At 34.3% G+C, this 18845-nt stretch overlaps 1 protein-coding gene across 4 annotated transcripts in view; it reads right to left on the reverse strand.

The window, feature by feature from the left end:
• The window catches only part of DPP10 (dipeptidyl peptidase like 10), a 1275784-nt gene that overhangs the window by 279142 nt on the left and 977797 nt on the right, over positions 1-18845 (reverse strand). The gene's annotated exons all lie outside the window — the stretch shown is intronic.

Here is an 18845-nt window from a genome sequence, read left to right on the forward strand (position 1 = left end):
ATTATCCAGTCTGGCACTTTATTAATTATCACTATACTGCTTACAGCTTAAGTGGCATACAAACTGGGAAATTTTCCCAATACCTTTTCGGGGGCCCAAGCTGCTGAACTTTATCTGAATTTAGAGAGTTGTGTGCAGGTCACTGATGCTGCAAAGTAACTTGCTGATGGTACTGCTGCTTAGTCAAGAGACATCATAAGTCTCAGATAAATACCTCTTAGCATAGCCATTAATGTGATCATCTGTTGGTCTGGGAGATTCATTCTTTCTAGCAGGCACCTGAGACCCCTTGATCCACACTCACCCTAATTACAGATATTAGTATAGTTCTGGTTGAGATTCAACTTGCTATGACCTTGAAGTAGTGTTTTGAAAGGTTTATCATTGCCAAGAATGCTAGTATGTCACCTACAGAATCACTTAATTACTATTGAAATAAAAGGATGCAGAAATATTTTCTACATGTATTTATTGATGTTCAGCAATAATGCCTACCAGTGCCTTTTTTGACACTGGGAACGCACAAAGGGTATAAAAATGCATCAAGTCTACCATCCAGGAACATTCAATTAAAGCCAAGCAAGTTAGGGGGGAAAAAAGCCAAGCAGGGTAGGATAAAGAGGAAAATCATGCACATGGTTAACTAAACAAATTAAATGGGGAAGACAAAACATTTGATCAAGTTGAGAAATAAAATGCATTGTTCCAGGCAGCTTGGGAAGATTTTATAGTACCTTATTTGCATGTACCATTTGGTTCTACCAATATACATTTTATTGAACATTCACATGTAACCAGTACCATAGTAGATATTGAAAGTGCTATAAGGTTAAGAAACCAAGTTCCCTAAAATAATCTCCATCCCATATTGGACAAGGGAAGACAGCACTCTGTTTCTCTATAGTCCATAGGAGAATAAGAGTTTCAAATCCAAGTGCATATAGGGACAGGATATGCAGTAGCAGAATTAAGCTGTATGGGTACAATGAGGGTAAATGGAATAGTCACACTGCCTAAAAGGGGCAGTAGTCCCAGCTCCAGGTAACATTAACTTACAGGAAAGTGCATATAGAATTTCTGGTGTTCCAATTTTTTTTCAAGATAAGCTAGAAATCAAGATTTTACTTTACAATCTTAAGATTTTTTAACTATAGCTCAGTATTTCCAAATAGATTTATAGGCACAAATTTCTGCCTGGGGGCTATGAGTTTGCTAATTTTTGGTAAAGCAATAATTGCCTTAAGGATGAAGGAAGGGAAAGAAGACAGTGCTATGAAATTTAAAGAACAGAATGGTGGCGTGTCTGTGTGGTTCAGTTAAGTGTCTGACCCTTGGTTTTGGTTCAGGTCATTATCTCAGGGTCATGATCTCAGGGTTGGGAGGTGAAGCCTAGCGTTGGGCTCGGCTCGGGGCTCAGTGGGGAGTCTGCTTGAGATTTTCTCTCTCCCTCTCCTCCCCCACTTGTTCTCTCTCTCTCTCTGTCTCTCTCAAATAAAATAAATATTTAAAAAAGAAAGAACAGAATGGTATCCTTTTCATATATTTTGTGGTAATGTAATTGAAAAATTCATGATCCAGTGTTTTCTATATAAATGAAATTATAGACTATGTTATTAGAATAATTTTATCAAAATACACAAGAAGCTTAAAAAGATTACTGGAAAGGTGGGGGCCAACTCATGGATTACTGCTAATATTAATAATGCATGCAGTATTACTAAGGTGTACAAAATGATTTTGTGTTTCATGTTTTTACCATTGGGTGAAATGTTGCTATTAGAACATGAATTGGAAAAAAAAAAGCATATTTTGAAGAAAGCTTAAAACATGTCAGTTTTTTTTTAAGATTTTATTTATTTATTCATGAGAGACAGAGAGAGAGAGAGACAGAGATACAGGTAGAGGGAGAAGCAGGCTCCATGCAGGGAGCCTGACATGGGACTTGATCCCAGGACCCCAGGATCACACCCTGAGCCAAAGGCAGACACTCAACCACTGAGCCACCCAGGCATCCTGAAATATGTCAGTTTTAGATATGCTATTGTTTATAGTCCTTTTAGAATATCCAACAGGAAATGTATGAGATTTTGTATAAAAGTCTAGAGTTTAAGGGATATATCTAGGAGCTGCATTATTAATCAGTTATATAGAGCATTAGACAAAAGTTTATATTCAATACAAATCCATCCTCAACAAAGAAAAGGGATAAAATCCCCAAAACAGCATGTTCTACTAGGGATGGATCAGTAACAGTGCAGTCATTACAAGTATTGTTTACTATTACTTTTATTCTTCAAATATAGCTGTTTTCTCCAGGTACTCCACCTGCTGCAATACTTTCACAACTTTATCTGGTCCCTATTCAAATTGTATTTCTCTAAAATATTCTAATTCTTCCTCTTAAACCTTCCCTGTCCTTTTCGGCTCAAGTGATTCATCTGACCTTATATGTATATAATTATATGTGCAGTTCATCTAATCATTGATCACTGTTTCATGATTGCTCTACTAGGTTGTTTGGAACTGCGATTTACATCTTTTATTGCCACAGTAATGCCCCTATTAACAGGCTCCAGTGCAATGATTCACTCCTGTCAAAAGCATTATAACTAGAGGTAGAAATAAGATAATGATAGTGTTCCAAGATGTCAGATACTGAAGATTGGGCAAGAAATCATTAAATATAAACGTAAATGTCAGAAGTGCCAGGAAATGTAAAACCTGCATTTGTATGACTTGAGGCTGAGAAAGGATGGAGCAAGAGGACAGGAATAAGATACGGAGTTACAATGAACACAAACTGGTAAGAAGGATTTGGTTGCCTTAAGATTGAGGCATGACAGAAGGATGAGAACTGTCTAGTTCGGGTAACTACTGCTCTTGATCTTGTACCAAGCTGGTGGTAAAAATATTTATATTCATCCCCACTTACAAAAATAAATAACACAAAACAAACCAAAAAATAACTGGCCTAGGAACATGAACTGGATAATATTCTAAACCTTAAAGTATAGGTAGGTATATTTCTTTTTTTTAAGATTTTATTTATTTATTCATGAGAAACAGAGAGAGACAGAGACACAGGCAGAGGAAGAAGCAGGCTCTATGCAGGGAGCCTGATGTGGGACTCGATCCTGGATCTCCAGGATCATACCCTGGGCTGAAGATGGTGCTAAACCGCTGAGCCACCCGGGCAGCCCGGTAGGTATATTTTTAACAGAGAATGATGAAGACCAGAAGGTAGGTCTCTGTGGACCCTATGATCTTTCCTTCCTGCTTCTGGCACCTCCACCTACCAGACTCTCTACAGACACACAGACACATGCACACACATGCACCGTTTATTTTTATTTGGGCCATAACTTTCCTCATTACCTAATCTCATTTTTAGTTTATTGATACCTGACAAAAATATTTATTTTGTTTTTTTAAGATTTTATTTATTTATTCATGAGAGACACAGAGACGGAGGCAGAGACATAGGCAGAGGGAGAAGCAGGCTCCCTGCGGGGAACATGATGCCAGGACTCGATCCTAGGACCCTGGGATCACGACCTGAGCTGAAGACAGGTGCTCAACAACTGAGCCACCCAGGTGCTCCCCCACAAAAATGTTTATAAAAATCATCTCTTATTCTAGAAAAATAAAATACTATTTTTTCAAATATGTGATTAAGTATATATTATGAATAAATTTTGTTAACACTACAGACCACGAAGACCATTAAAAACACTTAATGAGGGATCTTAGAAGGCAGTTGACCCTAAGTGGATGGGAGGACGACAAAGGTCACTGCAGTTAACTGATACTGAGAAAAAGAAGATCAAGGAAGGCCAGAAAAAAAAGCAAACCAAAATGCAGTCCACGGTATGATGCTAAGAATGGGCTCTCCTCTCTCTGGCTTCAAATGAAATGAACGAGGAAGAGGAAAAGAGATTATTTTTTATCCTGTAGCTTTAAACAAAGCCACAATTTGTGTTTTTAGCCATGACTGTGCTTATATGCCAGGAAGTTTAAAATCAAATATTTTACTGTGTATCTTTTTTCACATTCTCTTTTCTTAGCTATCTAATTAGTTATTATAGTGTTTGAATTCTATTTATTTGCAATACCCATGATATTCATATTGTATAAATACAATAGATGGTCTCTTACCTTTTTTTCTTGGAACTATGCATCTTATTGATAATAGAATATTTTTTAAAGCTACTAAATGAAGAAAATGCCATGGTACAAGTAGGTAGTTTTTAAGGCTATTGAATTGGTACCTATTAACCCCTGTAGAGTACCTTGCATATATATTTATTGCTCAATAAATATAAACAGCCACATTAGTACTTATTGATTTGGATCATAAGCCATGCACTAAAACATTTTAAAAACGATTTTTATTTTTAATAAGATGGTGAAAATGAATGGTCTCTGAATTCTCTTAATAACTTAAAAAAACAGGGCAGACAAGGTAATTTTGTGGATGAGAGTGCCAATATTCTTCCTCCCAAAAAGTCAATAAATCAGAAATCTTTGGCTGGAGAAAGAAAGAAAGGGATATTGTAACATGTATAATTATATAAATTGTTTCTTTAAAATTTAGCTTGTGCTATTCTACTGACTCTTCAAATTATCTAGGGCTTTGTAATCATCATATTTTGAATACATTTTTAAGTGGTCACATTCTGGTGATGCTGGACTAAAGAACAGAGCATATAAAGCAATGGAAGACATGCAGATGGCCTACAAATCCATGAAAAGTTGTTCAGCGTCACTCATCATCTTGGAAATGCAAATCAAAACCACAATGAGATATCACTCTACACCTGTCTACATTCTACAGCTCTACACCTGTAGTATTAAAAAGGCAAGAAAAAAGTGTTGGTAAGGACGTGGAGTAAAAGAAACCCATATCCATTGTTGATGGGAATGTAAACTAGCAGAGCCACTATGGAAAATAGTATAGATTTTCATTTAAAAAAAAGACAGAAATTCCATTTCTGTCTGGAATTACAATCCAGTAATTACAATCCAGTAATTCCACTACTGAGTATTCACTCAAAGAAAATGAATACACTAATTTGAAAAGATACACGTACTCCTATGCTTATTGCAGCATTATTTATAGTAGCCACAATATGGAAGCAACCCAAGTATCCATTGATAAATGAATGGATAAAGAAGATGTGGTATAAATGCATGTATGTATATTCACACATATATACACTGACACAGACATACACACAGAGGGAGGAATATTATTCAGCCACGAAGAAGACCGTGATCTTACCATTTGCAAAATATGGATGGTTCTAGAAGATACTATGCTAAAATGAGTGAAGTCAGACTGAGAAAGACAAACACAATATGATTTCACTTATACATGGAATCTAAAAAAAAAAAAACACACCAAAATGAATGAACAAAAAAAGCAGAAACAAATCCATAAATATTGAGAATAAATTCATAATTGCCAGAAGGGCGAGGGTTGTGGGAGGGGCAGTAATTGGGTGAAGGGAATTGGGACGTACAGGCTTCCAGTTATGTAATGTAAAAGTCACAGAAATGAAAGGGACAGCATACAGAATACACTCACCGGTAATGTAATAGCGATGTATGATGACAGATGGTAGCTATACCTGTGGTCAGCAAAGCATAACCCACAGAATTTTTGTTCTCTAGGTTATATACCTGAAACTAATTGTGTGTCAACTGCTCTTCAAATAAAAAAGAAAAGAGAGAGAGAGAGACAACATAGAAAGATATGAAAAGTTACGGAAGTCCTAAAAATTGTAACATCAGAGAATTTCTGGATGAGTTTTCCACATTATGGTCTAATACATGTTCAACAGAATGCTTATAAGTTAGGTGGACTAGTGCTCTTCATCAGTAAATTACTTAAGTCTTTTCTTGCTGCAATATTCCATCAGGTAAATCAAAGACTGATCTCACAGACCTGGTTAATAGAGTTATTATTTTATTTTTTTTAAGATTTTATTTATTTACTTGAGACAGAAAGAGGAGAGAGAGAGAATGAGCAAGAACAGTGGGAGGAGGGAGTAGAGGGAGTGAAAGAAACAGACTCCCATGGAGTGTGGAGCCCAAGGTGGGGCTCTATTTAGGACCCTGAAATCATGGCCCAAGTCGAAGGCACACACTTAACCAATTGAGCCACTTAAGTGCCCTAGAGTTATTATTATAAAATATGACATGTACATTCCAGGTATTTATGTTATTCATGTGGTTTTATTTCTGCCATTGGCAAGAAGATGGCTACTGAGGGCTTGGCAATTCCCCTATTTTTAAAAAGAAAGGAAAGCATAGTGAGCATTATTGTCTTATTAAAAAAAAAAAAGGTTTTAACCTGGCTCCTCTTTAAAAATGAGAGAAATTAATAAATAATAGTGCCTTAAAAAGTAAATTTTCCTAAAAGCTCATCTTTTTTTAATAAATGAAAGACTCATTTAGAGTTCATATGACATCAGTAATTTAGTATTAACATTAATAGTCTTAGATAAAAAGAAAGAAGTTAGTAACTAAAAAGAAAATTGTTTATTCCAAATGTGGTATATTCTGACATATACCTCATTAATATTATGTTTGATATCTATTTCCTCCTATCTTTTACCTTCAATGAAATTATTATATACAGTATATAATACTTACTAGCTTTTTTCATCTTAATGGGTCTTGGATGCACAGAATTAGATTAATCATAACTTTCTATCGTGACTTAGTGTAATTCATGATAAATTTGGCAAATAAAAATATAGGATGCCCAGGTAAATATCAGAATATCAGATAAAGAATATATAAAAATAAGGACAAACCATATAACCATGAAAATAACATGGAAAGAATGAAACAGTCATGAAAATAAGTGAACTACAGCTAAATATAAATATGTATAAATCAGTAACACAATGCTGAGTGATAAAGGGAAGTATAAGATCATGGGCTGCTTGATTCCTCTATTAAGAGTTCAAAACCAATTAAGACTACATAATATGTTACTTAGGCAAACACACACACACAGAGTTCTATATTCACCAGAAACCCCTCAAAGATGTAAAAATAATTTCCAAAGTGAATTACTTTAAAAATTGAGTTGTCATTTACTAAATTGCACTTTAATGGTCCAAAGCTAAAAGTCATTCTTTATTGTCCACTTTCTCAGAAATGTCCATTAATAGAACCCATGCTAGTTGAGGACACTAGGGGTTGTGTGCAACTATAACTGAATAAATCTCTGTGATCTTTTTCCTGATGCACACAAGCAACCGTTTTTGCTAAATAGAGTTACCATATGACTCAGAATTACACTCTAAATAGCAGAAACACATCAAGAATTATGAAAACATATGTCTACACAAAACTTGCATATAAATACAGAAACATTATTCATAATAGTACCTATTCAGGGTGCCTGGCTGGCTCAGTCAGTTTAGCATCTGACTCTTAAATTTGTTTCAGGACATGATCTCAGGGTGAGATGGAGCCTTGTGTCAGGCTCTGTGCTGGGTGTGTAGCCTGCTTAGGATTCTCTTTCTCCTTCTCCCTTTGCCCCTCCCTTACCCCTCAAAAATAAATGAGACAATTCAAATGTCAATTAACTAATGAACGGAGAAACAAAAGTAGCATATCATGCAATGGAATATTATTTAACAATAAAAAAGAATAAAGTATCGATATGTCCTAAAACATAAATAAATCCTGACACTGTACTAAATGAAAGAAGTTAGTCATAAAAGACCACATACTGTATATTTCATTTATCTGAAGTGTATGGACTACACAAATCTGAAGAGGTACAACGTAGACTACTGGCTGCAGGAAGCTGCAGAGGGAGAGTCCTGGAGAAAGACTGCTAGTGTGTATAGGTTGCCTTACAGGCACCTGAAGAATATTCTAAAATTAGACTATGATGACAGTGTACAACTCTGTGAGTATACTAAAAACAATGAACTGTACATTTCAAATGGGTGAAAACTATGGTATGTGAAGTCTCTCAATAAAGCTGTTACAAACAAACACAGAGGGCAGTAGTGGAGGGAGAAGAAAGAGGAGGAGGGAATTAGAAAAAAAAGAAATTGAAGAGTTATGTGATGAAGTCAGAGGATTTGTGAAATTTCCATAGTTTAATTTTTCTCCAATTGTTAAAATTAAGCTTTAATTAATCTTTAGTTTTCCCATTAGCCAAAAGTTAGAAAAAAATCAACTATAGGAGTCATATTTTGCTTATCATATGTCAACTCATTAAGAGATGAATAGATTTTCCTGAAACTAAGGTGAAAGAGACATTTCTTTCAATTTCTAATAAGCAATGAATATATTGGAGTATGAAATAAAGCTCCTTATATGTACATATATATTTCTTGGATATCTTATAATTAACAATGGAAAAAATAAAATAAAAAATAAAATAAATAAAATAAAATAAAAATATGTTTTAAAGAATCAAGTAATTCTTTCCTATCTTTCAATCTTTACCGAAAATAAATACTGTTCATTTCCATAATTGGAAGATCTTTTTACTTGCTTATAATCTGATGGGCTCATACCTTTAGTGAGTGAGGAAAATTATTATTTTGGTTTATAAATTATGCTTTTTGCAGCTGATTCAAATTTAAGGAGAGTTAATTAAATCTCATTTTTCTCCCACACTGTCTCATGGACCACTATGAATCAAATATTTACATAAATGATGCTGTGTGGAAAAAGAAAATAAATCTGATTAATTCATAAAATGTGCACTAAGTGTCTACTTAGGGCTATGCCATCATTGTTCTAGTCACTGAAAACACAAAATTGATTCTATCTTAGTTGGCCTCTTCTCTTAAGATATTCATAAACTAGTGAGAAGTTTAATGAAAGATATAAAAATGTATCATCACTGCTTAATCAAAATATCATCAAAATTTATCTTTGAATATGCTTACATATTTCAGGATTTCTAAATCAATAACTACTTCATTAATTATGTCAACCATCTATTTAACTCTTTTGAAATTAAAGTTTTAATTTTAACATTTCAATCAAGGAACCTGATATGTAGAAAACCCAAAGGCCTTCACAAAAAAAAAAAAAAAAAACCCAAAAAACAAAAACAAACAAACAAACAAACAAAAAAACACCTGCTAGAACTGAAACACAAATTCAGTAAAGGTACAGAATAAAAAAATCAACATACAGATATCTGTTTCATTTCTATACACCAATAATGAAGCAGCAGAAAGAGAAATTAAGGAATCAATCCCATTTACAACTGTACCAAAACTAAGATAAGATACCTAGGAATAAGATACCTAGGAATAAACCTAACCAAAGAGGTTAAAGACCTGTACTCTGAAAACTACAAAATACTGATAAAAGAAATTGAAGATGAAATAAAGAAATGGAAAAACATTCCATGCTCTTGTATTGGAAGAATATTGCAAAATTGTCTATACTACTCAAAAAAATCTACACACTTAATGCAATTCCTATCAAAATACCCACAGCATTATCAACAGAGCTACAATGAACAATCCTAAAATTTATATGGAACCACAACAGATCCTAGATAGACAAAATAACATTGGGAAAGAAGAGCAAAGCTGGAGGCATCACAGTTTCAGACGTTGTTATATTACAAATCTGTAGTAATCAAACAGTATGGCCCTAGCACAAGAAGAGACATACAGATCAATAGACAAGAAAGGAAAACTCAGGAATGAACCCACAACTATATGTTCAATTAATCTTCAACAAAGCAGGAAAGAATATGCAGTGAGAAAAAGCCAGTCTCTTCAACAAATGGTATTGGGAAACTGGACAGCAACATGCAAAACAAAGAAACTGGAACACTTTCCTACATCATACATGAAAAGAAATTCAAAATAGATTAAAGACCTAAATGTGAGACATGAAACCATAAAAATCCTAGAGAACACAGGCAGTAACCTCTTTGACATGGGTCATAGCAACTTCTTTCTAGATAGGATTCCTGAGATAAGGGAAATTAAAGTAAACATAAACTTTGTGACTTCATCAAAATAAAAATCTTCTACATAGCAAAGGAAGCAATCACCAAAAGTAAAAGGCAACCGACGGAATGGGAGAAGATATTTGATAAAGGGTTAACATCTAAAATACATAAAGAAATTATACAATTCAACTTCCAAAAAAAATGAATAATCCAATTAAAAAATGAACAGAGCACATGAATAGACATTTTTCCATAGAAGACATCAGATGGCCAATGGGCACAGGAAAAGAGGCTCAACATAACTGATCATCAGGGAAATAAATCAAAACTACAATGAGATATCACCTCACAGCTGTCAGAATGGCTAAAATCAACAAAACAAGAAACAGCAGGTGTTGGTGAGGATGTGGACAAAGGGGAATCCTTTTGCCTTGTTGATGGGAATGTAAACGCCACTCTGGAAAACAACATCGAGGTTCCTCAAAAAGTTAAAAATAGAACTACCCTATGATCCAGCAGCCACACTACTAGGTATTTACTCAAAACATACAAAAATACTAATTCTAAGGGATACGTGCATCCGATGTTTATAGCAACATTATCTACAATAGCCAAATTACAGAAACAGTCCAAGTATTCACTGACTGATGACTGGATAAAGAGGATGTGGTGTATACATACAATGGAATATTCTCATTCATAAAAAAAATGAAATCTTGCCATTTGCAATGACATGGATGGAGCTAGAGTATTATGCTAAGCAAAATAAGGCAGTCAGAAAAAGACAAATACCATGTGATTTCACTCATAGGTGGAATTTAAAAAACAAAGCAAATGATGGGATGCCTGAGTGGCTCAGAGGTTGAGCATCTGCCTTCGGCACAGGGTGTGATCCTGGGGTCCCGGGTTCGAGTCCCACATCGGGCTCCCTGCATGGAGCCTTGCTTCTCCCTCTGCCTGTGTCTCTGCCTCCCTCTCTCTGTGTCTCTCATGAATAAATAAATAAAATCCTTTTTTAAAAAATAAATAAAAATAAAAATAAAAAACAAAGCAAATGAGGATTTGAGGGGGTGGTGAGAAAAGGAGGCAAACCAAGAAATGGACACTTAACTATAGAAAACAAACTGATGGTTACCAAAGGAGAGGTGTGGGATGACAGGTAAAATTAGGTGATGGGGATTAAGGATGGCACTTGTTGTAATGAGCACCAGTGATGTATGGAAGTGTTGAGTCACTGTACTGTACAACCGACACTAATATTATGCTGTATGCTAAGTGGAGTTTAAATAAAAACTTAAAAAAGTACTGAATGATCCAAATAATTATAATTAAAACAGTACTTTTGAAAAATAGTACACTTTTAACATCCAGGAGATGATGGATTGAATTTCTACATTCTATGTAAACTTCCTAATTTCATTGCAAATCTTTTTCAACCAAGACTCAAAAATTCCTTTATTGTACTGTTATATACAAAAAAATCAAATGTAAACATACACATACATCAACTGAAAACCAAATACAGTCTAATGTCAAGATTAGTTGGAAAACATTAAAATAGAAATGATGACTTAATGCCATGTAAAAACCTAACACACAATGTTGATTCCTCTATATCTGAAAGATACAAAGCAATTAGATAGAGACCCATCCACTCTATCCTCAAACAAATCCTTGATCCACATACTTAGCATTTTTTTTTTCTGTTAGTCCATTCTAGTTCAAGCCCTAAATCTTCTGTCATTGACAGAAATACCATTGCTTAGTCCTCAAAGTGGTCTTATAACTTCTACTTTAACATCCCTAGAATTTATTCCTAACAAAACAGACAGAGAATATTCTTTTAAAATGTGACTTAGATATAGCCACTTTCTTCAAAGTGTGCCTATTGTTTATAAAACAAAACCTTGGCCTATAAAACTCAACATAGTTTTTCTCATAGTTATTCTACTAGGTTCATCCTCTACATTCCCCATTACAATATTTCCTATTCTTTTTTTTTTTAATATTTCCTATTCTTAAAATAGATCTATGCAGTTCCCACCCAAGTTTTTTGTAATTATTCTTTTTTGAGCCTACAAAACTCTTGAACCTGACCTTGAAATGTTGCCTCCACAGTGGACCTTTCCGGGGTCCTGAAACTTCTCTAATTTTCACTCCATGCTACATTTTTCCCGAAGAACTTAGTATCAGCTGCAATTGCTCATATTGAGTATTTGAGTGTTTGTGGTTGGTTTGACAAGCCTTCCTTGTTCAACAGGTATCACCAGAACCTAGAATTTTATCTGATATATACCAGAGGTGAAAAAATCATTTGTTGATAAATGAATCAATAATATTAATAAGCTAAGATATGATGAGTCATTTTAACAATGATGCCACAACATTATAAAACAGGGAGAAAAATTTCTGTAAGTTTTAAAGGGAAGGAAGAATTTCAAATGTAGAGTAGTTACTAACTCTGTAATGGGCTGCCATTATCATTTAGTGTTTGCTGAATGCTGAATACCCTACATTATGTTCCATAAACAAACTGAACTATATATTCCCAGTGTACTATGAAAATATCTGTAATCTTTACTATAAATGGCTACAAAGTTATAATGCATACTTCTCTATTAGCAAAGCTGCATAGACCAAGGTATTCTGAAACTGGAAGGAAGGAAGGAAGGAAGGAAGGAAGGAAGGAAGGAAGGAAGGAAGGAAGGAAGGAAGGAAGGAAGGGAGGGAGGGAGGGAGGGAGGGAGGGAGGGGAAAGGAGAAGAGAAGAGAAGAGAAGAGAAGAGAAGAGAAGAGAAGAGAAGAGAAGAGAAGAGAAGAGAAGAAGAGGAGAAGAGGAGAAGAGGAGAAGAGAAGAGGAGAAGAGAAGAAAAAGAATCCCTATATCATCAGCTTGGAAACTTTCTAAGGTCTCTTAAAATGCATTTTCCTTGTTCAAATTCCACCATGAATTAATAGAAGAATCTGGATATTTCACTATTAATATTTTTTGAAATGTCTAATTGGCTCTCCATGACTGGGAGGTAGTCAAATATAAAATTCCTGTGAAAGAAAATGAAAGACAGAAATATTCATCAGATGGTCAAGGGCATATAATCAGAGCCTTGAACTGCTCAAAACAGACTGACTGGTCCTAGATATAATTCAGAGCACTGACCTCTCAGGAAGCTGAAGTTTAAAATAATTGTAATTAATTGCAATAAATCTGGCTGCCAGCTAGCTTCTCATTCTATCTGACACAAAACAAAGCAATTTACATCCACAGCCCCAGGGATTCTAAATAAGAATCTTGAAGGAAGCATACTGGAATTGTATAATTTTATTGCACATGTTTAAGAGGATATATTAGATATAGTTGAAACAAGCTCTTTTTCAAAGGGTTAAATAAAAGATGTTTAATAGAAAGTGGTGTTTTATTCCATACAACAGAGACTTTAGATGTATTATTTAGGAAATTTTGATTTCCGTCAAGGATGACATTCAAGAATCTTCGTAACAATTAATAGAGCCATTGATATGGTTTTATTAGTAACAGCACTACTGAGGACAAAAATGATTATAACATCCAAAATACTTTATCCCGGTGAGTAAATTTGTTTGTAGCATCTGTTTCCTGGATCATTCACACTGCTAATTAAGGGTGAAACAGATTATGGAATGGTCTCTCTTTGAGTCTTTCTCACCTATGCGGAACTATAAGAATAACTACGGAATTGTAGAGTAATCATGTCACACTTGCAAACATATGGAGAAAAGAGTATCTGTTTTCACACTTTAGATTTGTCCTTGAAGAGACTGCCAGGTTAAAACTATGCAAAAACTCATTTTCACATTCATCTAACTTAGAAAATTTTTAAACAAGCTAAATATTCATGGTAGATTCAATGTTCTCTTTCCTAAATGAATATAAACAAAATATTCTAATCTTTGCTGAAAAATATGTTACCTTATTTCTATTCCCCTGAATGTGCAGAGATGGTATATGTAAAGTTCAATACTTCTTTGATGACTAAGACTTGGAAATTACCTAAATAAACTAATTAAATATAATGATCCTTTTAAGAATGAATAATATGGGTGTAAGAGGATCTAAATATTTTCAAGCTGAATAATAAAAACATGAAAAAATATGAATGTATCCAATTGTAGGGAGTAGTTATTGCTTTTGGGTGGAAGAGAGCTATGTCCAGTCTGAAAACAAATAAATTCAATTATTTATAAATAACGTAATGCCCATGTGAAGAATTACACTGGCTGGAACTCTATGTAGTCATCAGTTTTTATCCTCTAACTTAAAGAAAATCACTTGGTTTTTTTAGTCAAAGGAGTGGATAATTTCAGTAAGTGATACCAACTTGTCTGAACAACAACAAAATATCTCAATTAGAAGTATCTCCAGAAAACTATAAGAAAACTAGGGTCATACTTTTAGCCTATACTCTACACTATCTAAAGAGGAGAAATCCAAGGCTATGTGATTATATTCATGTTTGCTGGTCTTCTTTAGAGATCTGTCTATAAAAAGAAGAAACATGTCTCAAGAAAATGAAGCCAGAAGCCACAGCTTAAAGTCTTCTCTGACAAAAAGAACCATTGCTTTGATCTCACCCATTAAAAAACTACCTTTGAATCATCTTGGGTTCCCCTGGTATCCCTGCCTCAAATTGGATTTTGCAAATTTGGCACCATTGACATTTTCAGCCAGGTAACTTTTTTGTTGTTGTTGTAAGGAGCTGTCTTGTGCATTTTAGAATGTTTAATCGCATCTCTGACCTCTATTCACTAGATTCCCATGGCACACCCCACCTCATCAGCCATAACAATCAAGAATGTATCCAGAGTTGCCAAATGTCTCCTGATGGCAAAATGACCCCTGACTGAGAACCACTGGTCTACATAAAGAAACTGTATTGTGCACACAGCAACTGGGTAAATGTGCAGTTCCTGTGACTTCACTGGCCAATCAATATTGGTCACACTACTGATGTCATTACTACTGAGATACCAACACATACTGCCAAAGTCAGATCTTAAAAAAAATAACAAAGTCTCCATAATTATAGCCAACATGTAAAGCCACTTGTCCAGTCAGAACTTTCTAATAATGTTTTGTAAGTTCATTTTTTTGAGTTTTTATTTAAATTCCAGTTAGTTAACATACAGTGTAATATTAGTATCAGGTATAGAATTTATTGATTCACCACTTACATGCATTACCCAGTGCTCATCACAAGTGCCCTTCTTATCTTTATTTCAAATTTTAAGGGACGAAATAAGAGGTGAAATTTTGAGTGCCTTTATCCAATAAGTGTTTATTGGTACCACAGAATTTTTTCCATAGGGCACCTATTTCCTTAAACATGAATCAGAAAATAAGTTCCTTGATTGATTTCATGGTGGGGAAAAAAAAAAAAAAAGAGTTGGATCCATTCCCTCCACCCACACATACACAGTGGCAGAACAAAGTAAAAAAATAAATAAATATAAACGTTACAATGGCATGCAAACCTACGAATGCTATCTCTATGCCTAAGTCAATAAATTCTCCCTGGTTCTAATCAAATCTACTATCTAAGAATGGCCTATAAAAAGACAATTGGACTTCCAAAATGTGTAGCTAACATTTCTTTGGAATCATTCTGCCGCCAAATATGAATTTCTTCCCTCTGTTCTGGGCTATCTTTATAGCATGTTTTTAAAAGCTTGTAGATTTTCAGAATCAAAAAGATGTAAGAGTCTTATCCATCAGTCACCCATTTCCATATTAGTGCATTAGATACATGTTTCTAATTTCCTTCTAATTTCAAAAAGTGATTCGATAGAACTGTTTATGGCTTCTGGTGTTTTCTGCTCAGACCACTGGTGATTTTCAATTTACTGACAGCAGAAAGAGTACATACAGCTAATACTTATGAAACATTTCCTCATTATGTCACTGTGAATGAGCTTTTGTTTGAAATAGTTCTGGCTTTAAGAGATAACATTTTCAAACACTTAGAAATGATTAAGAGCAGTTTTGGGGCTATACCACTTCTTTTGCTTAACTCCTCTTCAAAAAGTTATATACCCTTCAATTTCCTCCTTCATTAGAAATCCACCTATCTTCAATCCAAAAGAAGCCTTAAGACAATTATTTCAGGAAAATGATTTACTTTTGTTTTATTTTTGACAGCCAAGTCCAATATTACTGTTAATCATAGAGTCTGTTAAGCATGATTATATAGCCAGAAGTACCCACTATTCATATTTAAAATGATTTTAAGAGGGGAAATGACAATGTGGTGTTATCTTAATTATTAAAATAAACTGTTACATTTTAGAAAAATATGACCTACTAAATAATAGGCTATTCTGTTATCACACTTCTATCAATAAATAGTTTAATTTCTTAATTGATTTGGCACTTTTATTACAAAGCTTTTATAGTGATCTTAGCCAATTAACTATGATTCTAATTAAAATATTGATAATTGCTCAATGAAAAAAAATTGCAGTATGAATAAAATCCTTATTCTCTGGTAAGAGATTTTTTCAAGCAGAGTGGCCTTGGAGAGAAAGCAAATCCAGATTTTAGCCTAGCATGAGCTTTGAAAATACAACTATATTTAAATATGCTATCTTGGAGTGGGGGGGGGGGGAATGATTAAATGAGTTCCTCTGTAGAGATGTGGAATCATGGTATTTGTATTGTTTATTTTTTACTATTTTTTTTTAAGATTTTATTTATTCATGAGAGACCAGAGAAAGAAAGGCAGAGACACAGGCAGAGGGAGAAGCAGGCTTCATGCAGGGAACCCAATGCAGGGCTCCACCTGAGACTTCAGGATCACGCCCTGAGCCAAAGGCAGATGCTCAACTATGAACCACCCAGGCATCCCTATGTTTTACAGTTTAAAGTTAAGTGGTTGCAAATATATACCACACTCCAATCCCTTATCCATGCATCCCACTACCCCCAGTGAATTCTGATACCTCTAGGACTTATAAATTGTTTAATTATCTGTGTTGTGAGATAAATGTCTTTAGGGAGACTATGAATCTTAGAAGATCAGTAAATTAGAATATTTGCTAAATATGACTCTGTGGTAATTAAGAGTCATTGCCTACATAGAAGAGAGTAGAAATAGATCTCTGAAGGATTTAAAAAGATTAAACACACAGGCACAAAGATAAAATGGTATTAACAGCACATGAATAAGATGAGCTGGAGGTGGTATGAGATACCAACAAAACCACTGGGATAATGGACTAAAGCCACAAGGTTTTATTTGTTTTTGTTTATTTTTTGATGTATCATAGAGTGTAAGAAAGCAAGGAATAAATGTTGAAAAAAAACCATAATCTGTGTTTACGGGTTTTTTTATAATGAAGACTCCATTAAACTGTAAAAAAGTGAATGATCAGCAAGAAATAGTCACACAGCTGAATATTCATGTACTGAGTGTTCAAATCCAACTTAAAATGCTTGGCCATTGAAGGCCTATACTACACCTCAAAAATGATACTTTATGATAAAAAAAAACATACAAAATAAGAAATGTATTTTGTTTCTTCCCCCAAACTAATTTTATTGAAAATCAATTCATATTGACTTTAATGGGCAAATCATTAGCATATCCTCTCCTCATTATCAATTCCTGCTTTCTGCTTTCTGTCCTACTGAGGGCTTTTTTTCCATTCATTTCAACATCTCTTGATGATTCCTTAGCCTTTTCTCCAATACCTCAAAGGACCATCTAATTAAGAAACAAAAGGGCAGCGCAGGTGGCTCAGAGGTTTAGCACCTGCCTTCGGCCCAGGTCATGATCCTGGAGTCTCGGAATTGAGTCTCGGGATCAAGTCCCACATCAGGCTCCCTGCATGGAGCCTGCTTCTCCCTCTGCCTGTGTCTCTGCCTCTCTCTCTCTCTCTCTCCCTCTCCCTCTCTCTGTCTCTCATGAATAAATACATAAAATCTTAAAAAAATAATTAAGAAACAATATATACTGTTCTATACTACTTATTAAGCTTTTTCAATAGAATTAGTATTTTCTGCCCCAAGGAAATCCAAATTTTTAGAAAGTGAGCAATATGGCTTCTGTATTCTCAACATTCTACAAGGGCCATCAAGAGTTGCATTCAGAGTAGCTATTTTTCTAATATCTATGAATTAACAAATTAGTTTAAAAACAAAATGTCCTTATTGTGTCAGTTGCTGCCCTAATTACTAAAATGCATCAGCTGTTTGGTTTAATTTAGACTAATAGATATATAACTATCAAAGCGTTTCCTGATATCAATGACCATTTTTTCTTAATATATAAAACCACTAAACAACAGAAGGTTCCATTCTATCTTTCACCTAACCAGCCATTTTATAATAAACATGAAGTCTAGAAGCCTATTCCAAATGTAGAAGTAGAAATTAAAAAAAAAAAAAAAAAAAAAGTAGCTGATGATTTGCTCACTGATTTAATTTGCATGGAAGATCCTCTGAGGCCACGGAGTATGTTTTCTCTGTATCATAGGAAATTATTTAATAGGCAATATATTGAACCTTCCATTATATAAAAACCATGAGTGAATAAACTGTGCACTATTTTTCAGTGGTGTTTGACAGCTAAAGTTTGAATATCTGCAAAAGTTAATTCATTAATACTTGCTCTGTAGGTAATCATAGTTAAATCCAAACTTAAGAAGCATGAATTTACAAGAAAGACAAAATTCATATTCTCTTGTAAGAACAAATAAATATATTCTGTTACTTAAACATTGTCAGGCTAACCAGTGAAATGATGATAGAAGCCTATGTTATAAAACTAAAATTCATCAAATCCAGCAGAAGGCCAGTCTTAGAAAGCCTGCCTTCTGATTGATCCAGAAAACTACAACAAAATTGGAAGTCAAA

This window comes from Canis lupus, chromosome 20 (assembly GCF_048164855.1).
Source record: "Canis lupus baileyi chromosome 20, mCanLup2.hap1, whole genome shotgun sequence".
NCBI classification, from domain to species: Eukaryota; Metazoa; Chordata; class Mammalia; order Carnivora; family Canidae; genus Canis; species Canis lupus.